Here is a 17,270-nt window from a genome sequence, read left to right on the forward strand (position 1 = left end):
TTCCCCAGCTTCAATTATATCCATTTCAATCTCTGTTCAGATGCCAAAGGAAATGCTTCAACAAACATTAATCTCAACACCCCTGCTTAAAGTCCTTCATTGCTTCAAAGAAAAAGTTAAAATATCTCAGCTTCTACAGAAAATTTATGCTCATTCAGCATGTTCTGTTAACAGTCTTCTCTATCCCAGATTGTTCCATGGCATTCTCTAGTCTATATAAAAAGGGACAATTTTTTTCATCATGACCTCTGTAAAGACTAGAGAAAATACACTTTCAGTTAAGTTCAGACCTTAAGATGGAGCGTTTATCATCACAGCTTGTCCACAGGGTTAATTACCTTTATCTTATTTGCTAGCAGGATAGATCCATGCAATGCTGGAACTAATTTAATCTCATGCATCACATTTCTTTAGATAAAGTCGTGTGGGAATGACTGCTCCCTCTCCACATCACCCGAGGGTTAGAATGAAAGATTTCACTGTTTACTTAATCTAAGAAGTTTTCTCAACTATATGAAAGTCATGACTCCAGGTAAGTCCTTTTGTTGTAGTTTTGCCAATCAGTACTGACATATGCACCCACTGAAGTCGGCCAGATTTTAACCCTGAAAAAATCCAACCAAACTAAGATCTATATATATAAAAGCCTAAGCAACCGTTACAACCTGGTCAGCAGATTGACTGGCCGACCGGTAGCTATGATGCACACTGACCACCAGGGGGCAGATGCTCAACACAGGAGCTGTCCCCTGATGGTCAGTGTGCTCCCACAGCAAACTTTCCGTGGTCCTTCCCCCCAGCCAGCTGGCCAGGCCAAGGGACCCCACTGGTGCACAAATTCATGCACCGGGCCTCTAGTATACGAATACTGACATATGTTAGAAAATTTACCATATTCTAAAGATTACATGGTTGTTATGCAATTAGTAAGCCATGTAAAATTTTAAATAAATATTTGTTAGTCCTTTGCTAGTAATTTATTAAATTGGGCCCTTGCCATAACATCTTTTCTTTACCAACTTCTATTTAACATATATTGGATCGTTTCTGCATGACAGATGCTATGTTCACTACATTTATAATGCAATGGCTTTTATTCTATGATACAAAGTCAAATGAAATCTCTTAGGTCCTTTTCCCTTTGCTCAACCCCCTAAAACTGTTGGAAAATTTATAGTTTTTTATTACTTGTACACAAAAAACCTCATCTGTAATAGTGACAATCCAACAACTTTCAGAAATTATTTTAAAAGCAACTTGCCAAGTAAATAGCAAATAGGGTACATGGTAAAATACAGAGAAGTTATTCCACAGTTTACTCAAGTGTGGCAGAATGCTGAGGGAGTTGGCCAAGCTACACATAAGCACCAGGATTGTCTACGCTCCATAAAACACTTCAAATCTTATTAAAACCAAGTCAACAGTGGGAGAAGTGAATGGGGAAGAAAGGGTGCATACATAATACTTTCAACAATAAAAATTTTTTAAGAAACAAACACCTTAGCTATCTTCTATATTGGGTTAATTTAACCTAAAAGAAAAAAAAATCCGCAGACTAACTTTCAGTTACAATGCCATCTTGTAGAAAATACAGAAGCAATGAAAAAACAAGCAAACAAAAACTTGTTAACATTTTGATACAATTGTTAGCAAGCCACTGTGGAAACACAGCAGGTATGTGAAAGCCTCATACACCAATAGGCAATGTTTAGATTAAAGTTTTCTAATTTTGTAAGATAAAAATTGCTCCAAATTATAAAATGATGGTCCAAACCATTAGAATCCAGCCAACTACATTTATCGTAAGGAAGGGAGGTAGACATACCAATGTGTCATTGTCAGATTGTAGCAAGGAGAAAAACATCTGGAAACAAATTTGTCTAGTCTGTGAATTAATAGTCCATTTTGCAGATGATTTAGGACTTCCTCTATTTGATCCAGGCCACCTACTGAGATGAATCAGAAATCTGAAGTTTTTCAATGGCCTTGGGAAATCTTAATACTGTTGTTTATATGAGATGCCTATTAATCATAACTAGGTCATTTCCAATAGCAATCTAGTTATACTATGTTAATTAAAAACTCTTTAAAATATAAGCTATCGCCCTAGCCAGTTTTGCTCAGTGGATAGAGCACCGGCCTGCTAACCTAAGCGTCCTGAGTTCAATTCTGTTCAAGGGCACGTACCTTGGTTGCAGGCTGCTCCCCAGCCTGGGCCCTGGTTGGCACGTGCAGGAGGCAACCAATCAATGTGTTTCTCTCACATCGATATTTAGCTCTGTCTTTCCCTTTCTTTTCCACTCTCTCTCTCTAAAAAAAAAAATCAATGGAAAAATATCCTCAGATGAGGATTAAAAAAATAATAATAAAATAAAATATAAGCTATCAAAAGGCTTGGCTAAGCAGCATATTTATTGTAGAGATGAGTAAATGGTATTATAGTGGTTATGTTATTTGAGGTGCACAATAGAGGTTATGGATGCAGAATCTGTAGCCAAATGGCTGAGTTTAAGTCTAGCTCCTTTACTTTCTAACTAAAAAGCCTTGAGCAAATTGTTTAATCTTATGTCAATTTCCTAATCAGGAAACTGAAAGTGATAATAATACAGTACTCACCACAATGGGCTGCTTGCTATGTGAACTAAATGAGCTAAAACATGCAAAGTGATCAGACAAGTGCCTAGAATATAGTGAATGCTCAAAAATGTTAGCAATTATTATTAGCCAAGGTCATTCAACTCATCAGTAGTAGAGTCAGAAGAACTGGAAGTCAGGTATACTGACTCCTGGACCAACTAACCTCCCAACCCTAGCATTCCATGCCAAAGGTAATAATATTTCAGTGTTTAGTTATTGTTGTTTTGGGGAGGGAGGTTGGTAAAAATAAAGATTAGTAGATCACACTGGTAGCTACATTTTAAACAAAACAACAACAATAGACTTTTGTTCACTAGTTAGTATTCAGATCTCAGTTAAATTTATTGGGTTGACATTGGTTAATAAAATTACATACATTTCAGGTGTACCATTCTATGACACATCATCTATATATTGCATTGTGTGCCCTTCCCCCAAAGTCAAATCTTCTTCCGTCACCAAATATTTGACCGGAAGTGGTACATATATACAATGGAATACTACTCAGCCATAAGAAAAGATGAAATACTGCCATTTGGGACAACATGGATGGATCTTGAGAATATCATGCTAAGTGAAATAAGTCAGACAGAAAAAGTAAAAAACTATATGATTTTACTCATGTGAAATATAAAACTGAAAGCAACAAATGAACAACTAAGACAAACACACAAACAAAAGTGCATAGATGCAGACAACAGTATGTTGATTACTAGAGGGAAGGGGGTTGGAAGGGTAGTAAAGGGTAAAGGGGTCAGTTGGCTCATTTTTAAGGGGCAACAAGGAAAAGGAGAGAAAGTAACATTAGTTTGATTAAATATTAGTACCAATATTGTCTTTTTATAAATAAATAAAAAACAGTAACATATTATTAAATATTATTAAATATCCAAGTTCTATACTCTTATCTGTTAAAGCCATAATAACAAAAATAATTACTAAGAAAAGGAAAAAAAAGAAAAGGAAAACATACCAATCTTTAAGAAAACCAAGTAATATCTTTTTAGTTCAAAAAAATACTTCTTTTATGCTGAGTTATTCTAATATTGCCTTGATCCCTATACTTTCATTCTAGTGGATAATGTCCTGAAGACATTTTTCTGATAAATAGTATTTTCTATGAAAAACAATGTAAGTTAAACAAATAAATTTCTATTCCAATAAAGCAACTACATCTATTCTAAATCACATCATGTGTAAATTACTATTAACCTGCTTACCTAATTTCCTATTGTCCTTTTGATCCATTGTTCAAAAGTTGTCTCAGTTAAGTTCAGTGTATGATGCAATGAACCCCAAGACAACAGTTGCTTAAACAAGGCATAGATTTATTGGTGAAGGCCTGGAGCAGGGGAGTGGGGGGGGGGGGTGGCTAGAAGAGCTCAATGGGGGAAAAAGGAGGACATATGTAATACTTTCAACAATAAAGATTTTTTAAAAGCCCAGCCAGTGTGGCTCAGTGGTTGAGTGTCAACCCATGAACCAGGAGGTCACAGTTTGATTCCTGGTCAGGGCACATGCCCGGGTTGCAGCTCGATCCCCGGTGTGGGGCGTACAGGAAACAGCCAATCAATGATTCTCTATCATCATTGATGTTTCTACCTCTCTTTCCCTCTCCTTTTCTCTCTGAAATCAATTGATTTTTTAAATCAATTTTTAAAAAAATTAAAAATATATTTTAAAAAATAAAAATAAATTATTTCTCTTACTAAAAAAAAAAGTCTGGTCAAGTGGTGTTCATGGCTAATAGAGTAGTTCCTCAAAATTTTACTTAGACCCAGGCTCTTTCCATTTTACCTCTCAGCCATTCATGGAGGATGACCTTTTCTTCATGGTCCTGGATGGCTGCTAGACCTGCAATCATAACATCCACTAACTAGGCAAGAGGGTGAAAAAGAGAACAGCCCCCTTAAACACCTCACACACTGTTCTAGCCCACTGTCAGGAACCTCGTCCCTGGCCACTCCTTTGAATCAGTGGAGCTGGAAACTAGTCTTCACTGAGCCACACTTTTACTCAAGAAGGAAGAGTGAATGTTGGGAGACAACCAGCAAACTCTTCTGTGGGAAGGAAACCAAACCATGTAGAAGAGCCTCTGCAGGTGGGCATGATTTTGGTTGTGGTGGTTGTGACTAGGGGAAACGGTAGAGCAACAGATGAGTAGCTCTACACAGGCGAGTAGGTGAGAGATGTGGATTATGTGGACTGTGATTTGATTCTCTGTTTATTTGTAACTTCCTGGTAAGGCACTTCTAGTCTGGCTGAAAATTATTTTCACCCAGCTGACAACATGTCTAGATGCAGCTCTATGCAATCTGGGATTGTTTTCACCTAGAATGGAGGACTCCAACATGATTCCATGTTCTTAGTTTAAATATATAGTTACTTTTGACAAGACCAAAATTTTACATTACTTGTAAATCCAGAAATTAACTCAGAATTCAAGGTCTTGAGGAACAGTATAATACAATGGTTAACAAGTCTAACTGCTTGAATTTCAATTCTGGTTCCTCTTTAATATTCAAAATGTGAGTTGAACAAGTTATTTAATTTCTTTAGCCCAGGCTCCTCATCTACAAAAATGGAGATACTAACAAACTATACTTATTAGTGTTGGTATATGGATTAGATGAGTTTACAGATAAAAACATTAATAATAGGTTCTTATACGTGGTAATTGTTCAAAAAAATGTTAGCTCTTATCAACTGGAGATTTGTACTCTGGAACAAAACTGTGGGTTATAACCTGAAATCATGTGGGCTGCTGGCTAAAATGTAAAAACCGCAGCCTGCAGAAGTGTTTGATGTCAATGGGATGGATTTGAGTTTTGTCATACTCGATCTGGAATTGATTCTCCCTTGTGGAGTAAGATACCATACAATCTTTATACTGCCACAACATAATTCAGAAACAGTTAAGTGAAAATGATTACTTATTATGTGGAAGGACATAGAGATATATGTCAGAGAGTAATAGTACCCTACAAAGAGAGAGAAAACATTATAGGACAAAGGTGCCAGGCATTTCAAAAATGTGATAACTACAGAAGGAACTGCCTCAAGTTTTATACAATGGGGTCCAAGGATAGTTGGTCTATAGAAATGCATTTGAATGGTGGCTGTGTAAAGTATAGCCCTTGAGTACTTGAACGGACTGAAGTCTATGCAGCTATTATAGAATGCCCTGAAGCAGGGTGAGATGTGTGTAATGTGACAAAGACAAGGTTGACAGACCTGCAGAACCTGGATTACAAAGGACTGCCCTTACATTTCACTTATCATGAAGTACTTTTTTTTCCCCTTTTTGTAGAGAGAGAGGAAGAGTGAGGGAGAGAGAAAGAGAAACATCAATCAGCTGTCTCCTGCACACCTCCTACTGGGAATCCAGGAATCAAGCCTGCAATGGACCAGGCATGTGCTCTGACTGAGAACTGAACCGGCAACCCTTTTGTGAATGGGACAATGCCCAACCAACTGAGTGAGCCAACCGGCCAGGACATGAAAGCACTTTTTTAGAAGAAATAAAAATGTAACACCGGAACTCCAATCTATATCATTTGTAATATATTTACATATGAGAACACATGTGGTTTTTCTTCTTAAATCAATTATATAATTTTCAATTCATCCTGTGACTTGAATAATACTCATCTTATTTGGCTGTCATTAAAAAGTACAGAATTTTTAAAAAAAGCTTCAGATTTTGTTCTGAACACCTGAATTGGATGAACTCCAAAGACAATTACACTTTCCCAATGCCCACGTTAAAATAAGACAAAGCAGCATCCCAAACAGAAAATGCCTTCGCTTGGTTGATTCACCTCCTAACTGTGCTATGTGTACTATTTCTTCCATGGAAAGTGAGAAAATTATTTTAATAAACCCATGTGTGGTGGAAATGTCTTTAAAACTGTCATTAATAGGCCAGTCGGTGTTGCTCAATGGTTGAGCATCAACCCATGAACCAGGAGGTCACAGTTCAATTCTGAGTCAGGGAACATGCCAGGGTTGTGGGCTCAATCCCCAGTGGAGGGAGTGCAGAAGGCAACCATTCAATGATTCTCTCTCATCATTGATGTTTCTCTCTCTCCCTCTCCTTTCCTCTCTCTGAAATTAATTTAAAAACCATATTTTTAAACTGTCAAAGCTCTTTGATGTGAGAAAAGAATAAAAATGTCATATATCTAAATTTTTTCCTCATATTTTAAAGAATTACTTTGCCTCATTAGTTCAGATAATTTTTTAAGAGGAAAATGATGTCATAGATGAAATAATAGGCTTTGTAAATGACACATTAGCTAGGGCCCATGCCTGGGTCATATTTATATCCTAGAATAAGAATAGCAAAACAATATGCAAACACTTATGCATATTTTTAAAACAATCACATAAGTCAAGACAATCCCTATCATATGTTTTTCACACATTCATGCATCTAATTGTACATTACTGGATCCAATTTTCCATTCAACAAATAGTTACTGGAATCTACTTTATACCAGACACTATTTTAGATGCTGGAGAAATATTGAAAACCAAAACAATATTCTTACCTTCATGGAGTCTGCATTCTACTTAACTGGTCTAGAAATCATGAGAATTTTCTAATAAGCTAGACTTCATTCATTAAGGAATTAATTCCAGAATTCTCTGCCAGATGATAGTTCCCAAAATCTCTAATGAGATGAAAGGCCTAACAGAAGACTGGAATCAGGAGGATTAAGGGATTACTGCTCCTCAAATAATGAGAAACACTGGGCAACATGAATTCCAAATCATAAGAATGAAGTCAAAGAAGTTAATCCTAGTCTCCACCCACAAGCTGAGAGCCACCAATAAGCATGGGGTTTTTCCCACATTTTGGAAAATGAAGCTATTACCAACCACTCAGACTGTTCCTATATTTGTTGAAAAATATAAATCACAGTTTCCCAGGAGTAGCCCTGATAATCTAGTTACATAAAAGCAATTTTGAATTTTTCAGACACATAAAGCATATTCATTCCTGAAATAAAGCTTTACATTTTTTGTGTCAGTAGATAATTAAGCTGCTTGAAAGCCTGAGATATTTAACCATTAGCACCCTTCTGATGAAAACATGCTTAGCATAATATTTTTAGTTCTTTTTATATCACTAGTTAATATTTCTTTTATCCCTTTTATTTAAAAATAATAATATTTCCTCCCCTAAGTGATTAGCATTACCTTTCATTATACTCTTAGAGACCTTACTGTTGGCAAAGAAATGGAAAAGTAAACACTGGGCCATTCAAAATTAGTAACATTAAAAAAATAGTATAAATGCAAATTTAATTACAAGGGTGAATAATTAAGGTCTTCTGAAAGAAGAAAAAAGGAAATGAGTGAGTTAAAGCATTCTTTCAAATGTTGAAATACAAGATTTTGAAGAGAAAGAACAGAAGTGCACTCCTCTGATTCTGGATTCATTGGTACAACTGGGTTTTAGCACTTTAAATTCTTTTGTTCAGCCTCTTATGTTCTACATGCTCTTATGCATGTATTTTTTAGGTATTAATCCCAGGCTACTAAAATGCCATAGGAGTGCACTTCCTTTCTTTCTGTTTAAAATCATGAACAAAAACAGATCCAGAGACAGAGAAGCTTCGATCAGACCATCAGACCGTCAAACCTCAGAGGGAAGGCAGGGGAGGGTGGGGGTAAGGGGGAGAGATCAACCAAAGAACTTGTATGCATGCATATAAGCCTAACCAATGGACACAGACACCAGGGGGCTGAGGGCATGAGTGGGGGGGGAGGGGGGGAATGCGGCGATAAGGTCACATATGTAATACCTTAATCAACAAAGAAAAAAATTTAAAAAAAAATAAAAATTTGTGGACCTTAACATCATTTCATAAAGCATTTAAAAGAATGCTTTAATTCACTCCATTTTTTCTCTTTTGGTCACATTGTAGGGAAGCAAAATTTGCCACACTAAAATGCATCTCTCTGGCATGAGGGTTATTTTATTTTTAAGACACAATGAACAATGGGCCTTGAAAGGACTGACTCCATCCTGTCCCTCGCCCTCCACCTGAACCATAGGCACTCCATCTTGTTCCCGTAACCTCCATTTTATGAGAACTGCCATTTAAAATTTTCTACTAAACACAGATGGTCCTTTGTTCTGTTGATTCCAGGAAGTAACTCCCACTATTTTCTAGCTTCTGTAAGCACGCTTGCTTGAATAATGGGGAAAATAAGACATTTTGGGGGGCACTAGCAATCTGAATCTGTGCCAATAACCTAATGTCCATTCTTATCAGTCTACTAGAGGCTTGGTGCACTAAACGGGCAGTCGGACATCCCTCTCACAATCCAGGACTGCTGGCTTCCAAATGCTCGCCTTCCTGCCTTCCTGATTGCCCCTAACCGCTTCTGCCTGCCAGCCTGATCACCCCCTAACCACTCCGCTGCCAGCCTGATTGATGCCTAACTGCTCCCCTGCCAGCCTGTTTGCCCCCAACTTCCCTCCTCTGCCAGCCTGGTCACCCCTAACTGCCCTCCCCTGCAGGGTTGATCACTTCCAACTTCCCTCTCTTGCAGGCCTGGTCCCTCACAACTGCCCTCCCTTGCAGGCCTGGTGCCTCCCAACTGTCCTCCCCTGCTGGCCATCTTGTGGTGGCCATCTTGTGTCCACATGGGGGCAGGATCTTTGACCACATGGGGGCAGCCATCTTGTGTGTTGGAGTGATGGTCAATCTGCATATTACTCTTTTATTAGTTAGGATAGAGGCCTGGTGCATGGGTGGGGGCCAGCTGGTTTGCCCTGAAGGGGGTCCTGGATCAGGGTGGGGGTTCCCTTGGGGTGTGGGGCAGCCTGAGCAAGGGACCTGTGGTGGTTTGCAGGCCAGCCACGCCCCCTGGCAACCCAAGTGGAGGCCTTGGTATCTGGAATTTATTTACCTTCTACAATTGAAACTTTGTAGCCTGGAGCGGAGCCAAGCCTGCTCGCTCCGTGGATGCAGCCATTTCTGTTGGGACTTAATTATCTAATATAATTGAAACTTTGTAGCCTTAAGGGGAGGCCTGGGCTGGCCAGGGCTGCAGAATCTTAGCTTCCTCCATTGCCGGGGGCAATCCTTGCCTCCTGCTCTTTCCAGCTCAGTGGCTGCCACCATTTCTGTTTGGATTTGTTTACCTTCTATAATTGAAACTTTGTAGCCTTGAGTGGAGGCATAGGCCGGCAAGGGCAGGCAGAAAGCTTGTCTTCTTCTGTTGTTGGGGAAACCCAAGCCTCCCTCCTGCTCTCTGTGGCTGCAGCCATCTTGGTTGGGTTTATTTGCATATTTGCTCCTGATTGGCTGGTGGGCGTGGCTGGTGGGTGTGGCTTATGGTGTAGTGAAGGTACAGTCAATTTGCATATTACTCTTATATTAGGTAGGCTAGTCCAGTCACTGCACCCTCTTAATTATCTGGTCCTGCAAGCCGCTCTGGTTCTTCCCATGCCAGGTGTCCTCTGGTTATCTAAGCTGTGCTGTGCTTAAGGCTACAAGCTTTCTGCAAAGTATCTGCTAAGCACAGCTTCCCCCTGTGTTTCTAACCAGGATGCAGTTTGTCTTTATAAGCGATCCCCTAAGCTCATTAGGGGGCTGCGAAGTTTGGAGAGGCATGAGGCCTTCTCGCCGCCGGCATTTGCAATAAAGACTCCAAATTCTGCCCTCTGACTGTGGCGTCTGTTCGACTCGCTGAATTCCAATATAACAACAAAAGACTCAGGAAGATCTTTTGAACGTCTCGCTTACTGCCTCAATGAATTTAGATAAAGGGTCTATTTCCAGAAGGGAGCTATCTCCATTGATAACTACAGTATAACATGAACTAGGTTTCTGGGCAGGGCCTGGAAATCAGAGTACATTCTAAGTGGCTCGGCAAAATCTTTATCAAACGTTTGCTTTTCCACCTCCATATGAATTGCCTTCCTCCCCTTTTAAGTCCCAAACAACTACCTCCTTCTTCTTAGTTCAGATGGTAGAGAGGTCTCAACTGCCTGATTCCTCCTGGAGCCCATATTTTAATGGAACCTCCAGGTGTATATATGTAATTAAATGTGGTTATTTTTTTCCTGTTAATCTGTCTCGTGTCAATTTAATTCTTAGACCAGTCAGAAAGGTAGAATAAAATTTCTTCCCCTCCCCCACACACCTTTACATAGAGTGTTATGAGTCCATATATATGCATAAATATATAATTGATAATTCCCAGGAAATTTTTTGTATGCATAATGGTAACAAGAAAGTCATCTCTGAATACTTCTGTCAATCTTCTCAACCTCATAATTATCTCTTTTATAATATATTTATACTCTAACTTGTCTTTATTACATAAAATTTCAAGGATATACAATAGCAGAGGAGACAATATGATAAATTCTCATGCATCTATAATTAAAAAATAATTTAAATAAATACATGAGTGGTCTTATTCCCAATATTTTTGTTCTTTAGAAATGTGCCAGGATCCCACATAGTTCAATGTCTCTCAAAGCATTCATCTCCCACCTGGATTTCCCCTTATTTCTGTCTCTCTTTTCTACCTTTTATTCTTCCCCTTCCAACTTATTATTTCTCTTATTCTGTCTGTTCCTACAAAGGCTGTGGCAAATATATGTAATAGGTATGCAAGCAGAAAGAGAAGAAGACAAAATAATAGGCTAGAGCATGCTTTGGTTATGTCTTTTTCTTTTTTTTTTCAGGATGCCTGGAGCTGATATATCACACAGACACACAGACAAACAGCTACTGTTCTGGTTTCCATCTCCTCTGACATGCCTATGTTACCTGCCAAAGACTGTTATAAAAAACAACAATTATAAGGCTGCCTTTAGAAAAATGATTATTCCTATTCACACATCTTGGTGTATATTAGTACAGGTTGCCTGTCTACTAAAATTGACTCAAGAAATGGGATTCTGAGAAAATTGGACACTGCACTGGGGATGGGAGAAACAACCAAGCGAGGTGGTATGGGTGCAGGCAGCACTGTGGATGGTAGGAAGAGACTGGGTTCCATGCACTACCAGGAGTCCTGGGGGCAATATGCAGATGAGAGCTGGGTTCCGGAATACAAAAAAGATCAGCTTTACTGCATCTCAAACTTTTAGGGCTGGCCATGAACACAGAAAAGAAAAGTGCTGATTTCAGTACCTAGAACTCAGTGCAATTAGTGCCACACTTTAGCTGCATCTTGATTAAGTGGGCATCTGTGAAACAGTTTGGATGCCAAATCATCATCATAAGATTGTAGTTATGAGGGAGAGGTTCTTCAAGTTGACTTCAAAAGGAAACACTAATATAATTACTTGGCTAGGAGCTGTCTATATTAAAACATACTTTCATTGCTGCTAATTTTGGGGTGGGATTGTAATATTATGGGTATAGTTTTTTAATGATCCTTGTATTTAAATATATATACTAAAATGTATGAGTAAAATGAAATGTGTGGATTTTCCTTCAATATAATCTGTGAGAATGGGAGGAGTGTGGAAGAAAGATGAAACAAGACTATCCATGGGAGTTCATTTTAGTGTCCTCTCTGTTACTGTATGTGTTTCAGATTTTACATAATAAAAATAAGATGAAAGGAAGATATTATCAAATTGTGTATACATACATACATATATATTCTCTCTTCTAATCACCAATCAGCAAACTTAGTATACTATATAGCATTTTCAATAAAAAACCTTTTTCTGGTTCTACTTTAAAAAAGTAGTAGAAAGAACAGTTAGTTGTTCAATGGGAGTTAATGAACTTGTGTTTGCTCTACTGAGAAACAATATCAGTATCAAACTCATGAATATAAAATGTTGAGGCAGAAGGTTCACAGCTGTGAAAGGGAAGATGTTCCAACTAGACCACCAAAGAAAGTACTGTCTCCTTCATAGATGGGAGACTAACTAAATAACATTGACTGTTCTGAAAATTGCCAATATGCCTGAAGGAGAACCCATGTGTCACGAGGAATGTTCACACACAGCAGGAAGTGGTGTTTTAATAGTAAGGTAACATCAGTATTTAGTTAATGCAAAAAGAAAGAAATATGAACCAGCAAGGGTTTTGTTTCTTGGGGCATGTGCAGAATATGCAATATCCATTGTAAAATGAACTATTTGCCTGAAAGGCCCGAGATCTCCACCATCATTTTTTCATGCAAACCAGTTTCCTTACTCCATTTATTTTATAACTAGAGGCCCGGTACACGAAATCCATGCACGGGGAAGGAGGGAGTGTATGTGTCCCTCAGCCCAGCCTGCACCCTCTCCAATCTGGGATATCCCTCTCACAATCCAGGACTGCTGGCTCCCAACCACTCGCCTGCCTGCCAGCCTGATTGCCCCTAATTGCCCTCCCCTGCAGGCCTGGTCACCCCAAACTGCCCTCCCCTGCCGGCCTGGTCACCCCTAACTGCCCTCCCCTGCAGGCCTGATCCCCCCCAACTGCTGTCCCCTGCAGACCTGGTGCCCCCCAACTGCCCTCCCCTGCCAGCCATCTTGTGGTGGCCATCTTGTGTCCACATGGGGGCAGCCATCTTTGACCACATGGGGCGGCCATCTTTGTGTGTTGGAGTGATGGTTAATTTGCATATTACCCTTTTCTTAGATAGGATATACTAGAGGCCCGGTGCACATAATTCATGCAAAGAGTGGAGGGAGGGGTCCCTCAGTCCGGCCTGTACCCTCTCCCAATCTGCGAGCCCTCGGGGGATGTCCGACTGCCAGTTTAGGCCACTGCAGCTTCATCCAGAAGGATTTCCCGAATGACGACCGGAAGGTTTTTCGGCTGTCTGGTCTATTTAGCATATTACGCTTTTATTATTATAGATAGCAAAGGGCTATAGGACAGGTAGGTGTGTGTGTGTGTGTGTGTGTGTGTGTGTTAATTAACTTCCTTTTAAAGCAAATATCTTATTTTTAAATAATGTATCTTGGAAGCACTAACACTTTCTCTCCCAGTAGGAGTTGCTTATATTTGTATTAAAGATGCATTTTTTTAAGGCTAACATTTGTGAATGTTATCCATACGAGAGCTACTTTCTTCTCACCCTTTTTTGTAGGTGTGGCAGGCCAGTGGTTTGACTGATGCTGATTCACCATTATGGTTAAGAGCTGAGGTGGCAAATGTGCAGTCCCTTGGGTATCAGAGCTGAGACTTTGTTCTCATTAATTCTGAGTAAATGAGCTAAGTAGACCTAAAAAAGTAATGCCCTATATATAATAGGATATAGAAAATGTCTCTTAGGAATTGAGTTCAAGTAATAAAAAGGCAAAGGAAATATTTGGATAACTAAAATTTTATATTCTATAAATATACAGAAGTCAAATGTTTTACTTTTAAAAAGTAAACGTTTTATGATTCTCTACAATCCATTTTAAGAATATATATGTATGTAATATATATTATGTATCATATATATATACATATACATATATATATATATATATATATATATATATATTTTATATTACATTGTTCACATACATTTAGTCTTAAAGGACACATCCAATAGCAAGGCCAAAAGACCCTGGAGACCTGTTCTCATCTTTTGCCTCTTGATATTTCTAGTACAGTAATGAATGCTCCTGAAAAATTTCGATATCCACAAGCCTGTAATTATATGTACATATGCTTAAGTGTAAACAGCCAGACTTGTAAAATGCTTAGTTTTTTCTCTTCAGAGATGTGCTGAATCATGTAAAAAGATGGCTTTATTGTGCAGCACTTAGCAGTACTTGGCACTAGCATTAATAATTTGTTGAATCACAGAGGAAGAGTGCGAGTGGGGTGGGTGGGAAGAGATCAACCAAAGAACTTGAACGCATATATGTATAACCCATGGACACAAACAATAGGGTGGTGAAGGCCTGGGGCTGAGGGTGGGCTAGAAGGGGTCAAGTGGGGGGAAAAGAGGGACATATGTAATACTTTCAGCAATAAAGATTTAAAAGAAAAAGAATATTTTTTGAATGAATGAAGATTTACAAACAGCCATATACATTACAGTGATTTTCATAATGCCTAAAGGAGTCAAGGCTATTCCTCTTTACACAGTTTAAGAAACATATAAAATATAAATAAAAAATAATTTAATTCTAAAATTCTTTTAAAAAAATCCTTGATACTAGCATTCACATTTCCCTACTAGATTTTTTTTAAGTTCATTCTGTCCTGGCATTCACAACTGGGATTACCCTCCAAGTGAGTGTGTTGGGAAGAAGTGGACCTTTGCTTATTCACTGACATTTCCCGTATTCTTTGAACTGAGTCTGGTACATACTAGGTGCTCAACATTTGCTGAATGAATAAATGAAGAATACATAATAAACTGGAAGAAACAACTTGATTTGGGACTAAGCTGAATGGAAAAATGGCATGCAGTTCTGGGAAACCTCTTTCAAATATATTTACTTTTATTTAATCCATCACTTTGCACTATCATAGATTCAAGACATTATTTCTAGCTGTCCTTCTAAAAACAGCTGAGCAAGAACTACTCCTGGTGACTTGCACAGCGGAGAAATGGCCCCCAGAGCTGGAATAATGAGGAATCGGGTAAGTTCTTTTCCCTGCCAGAAAAGAATGTCTCTTTTAGGCAAAGGGGCCAGATAGTGTGCTCTATCATCCCTCTCTTCCCAGGGGCCTGCTGTATCTTCCATCATGTTAATGAATGATGTTGAATGTATTTCCTTTGTCTGTTCTTAGCTATTTTTTATTTTCTTTAAGTTACCATACTGATAAAAGGCAATGTACCTCATTTTCCAAAGTAGGTTAATTATTTACCTACTGGAGTTCTTATATCTCCACTGTGCTGCCATTTCCCCTTAGAACAGTGGTTCTCAACCTTCCTAATGCCGCGACCCTTTAATACAGTTCCTCATGTTGTGGTGACCCCCAACCATAAAATTATTTTTGTTGCTACTTCATAACTTTAATTTTGCTACTGTTATAAATCGTAATGTAAATGTCTGTGTTTTCTGATGGTCTTAGGTGACCCTGCTAGCGATCGCAACCCACAGTTGAGAACCGCTGCTGTAGAGCCTAAGACCATCGGAAAACACAGATATTTACATTACGATTCATAACAGTAGCAAAATTACAGTTATGAAGTACCAACAAAAATAATTTTATGGTTGGGGGTCACCACAACATGAGGAACTGTATTAAAGGGTCACAGCATTAGGAAGGTTGAGAACCACTGCCTTAGAAGAATCAAAACAAAATGAAACGTATGATAAAATTCTCTACTGCTGTATACTGGAGAGCAATATGAAGGAAAATTGTTCACTATGAGTTCTGTCGTCACTAAGAAGTTACAGCACTTCAAAGAACATTACTTTAGAGATGGAAGGGTAAACTGAAAGCAAGAACCAAGATGTTGGAAGGGACAAAATGGGGAAAAAGTATTTTAGAGCTAATTAAGGTGAACAGAAAATGTCTGTGTTCATGACATTTAATACAACTTATGCTATATATTCATTTTGTGGATACACAGTGCCTAAGAAGTTAGCATTATCCATCAACCTATTACATTTTTAAATATTTTTGAAAAGGGAGGGAAGAATGAAATAATAAACTAAATTAAATGAAAGAGAATTGAACACTTGCCTATAAGGGATGTGGGAGGGGGGTGGGGTAATCTTATAATTTTGCAATTTTCTAGGAGCAGGTGGAAAAAGAAGAGATAAAAATCTAGACATTTTTGCCCAATAATTGGCATCAAGAGAGTCTGCCTGACTTTCTTTGTAGATCAGCCTTACTTAAAAGTATAGAGCGTTCCTAGCAGCCCAGCCAGTGCTGATTTATAAACTGGCTTTATTTTGGAGAAAGGAGGGAGAGTCCCTACTGGATTCATTGCAATTAGAAATGAAGAATAGAGGGATAATCTTTACTTAGTTAAAGTATTTACTTACAAGAACAAGAATCACTTCCTACATTAATGTTGGGATTTGTCTAATCCCAACTTCTTTTAAATTTCATGGTGTGTTTCCATGATCTGAAAGAGCTAAAGACACAGATATATAAAAACGTGTTTATAAGGAGACATTGCTCTCTTGGTCCTTCTATATAGAAGAGAACATACTGGCATTCTTCTGAGAAGGCTTAAAGCCTGATCTGAGAGCCATGGGGCTCTAAACTCCATGGGAGCATGGGAGTTAATAAAAATATCATTTCCAGAGAGAAGTAAAACTATGGCCAGAGAATATATTAATGATAATAACAAGCAAGCATTATGAAACAAAGCAAGGGAAATCGAAGGTCTGAGTCTTACCTAAAAAAAATATATAATCTCTTGGTCTGTGACATTGGAGATACCACAATGAATAAGGCGGACAACGTGCCTGTCTTACAGCTTCTTATATTTCACTAAGGACTCTTAGTTTATGAGCAACAAAACCTGCTTTGAGGCTCCAACAATAAGTACAGTTTTGTATACCTAAAGATCATCCATCTGGAAAAGGTTTACTCTTCCCAGCACAGGGATAGTACTGTGTACACAGAATGAAGCGGAATGATGGTGGGGAAGAAAAGGGAAGCCCTCTCCCTGTTAGAGCTGTTGAATCCATTCTGGCAATCAACCTAAGGTCAGGTACCAACACAGATCTGCCCCTATCC

This window comes from Cnephaeus nilssonii (assembly GCF_951640355.1).
Source record: "Cnephaeus nilssonii genome assembly, chromosome: 5".
Taxonomy (NCBI): Eukaryota; Metazoa; Chordata; class Mammalia; order Chiroptera; family Vespertilionidae; genus Cnephaeus; species Cnephaeus nilssonii.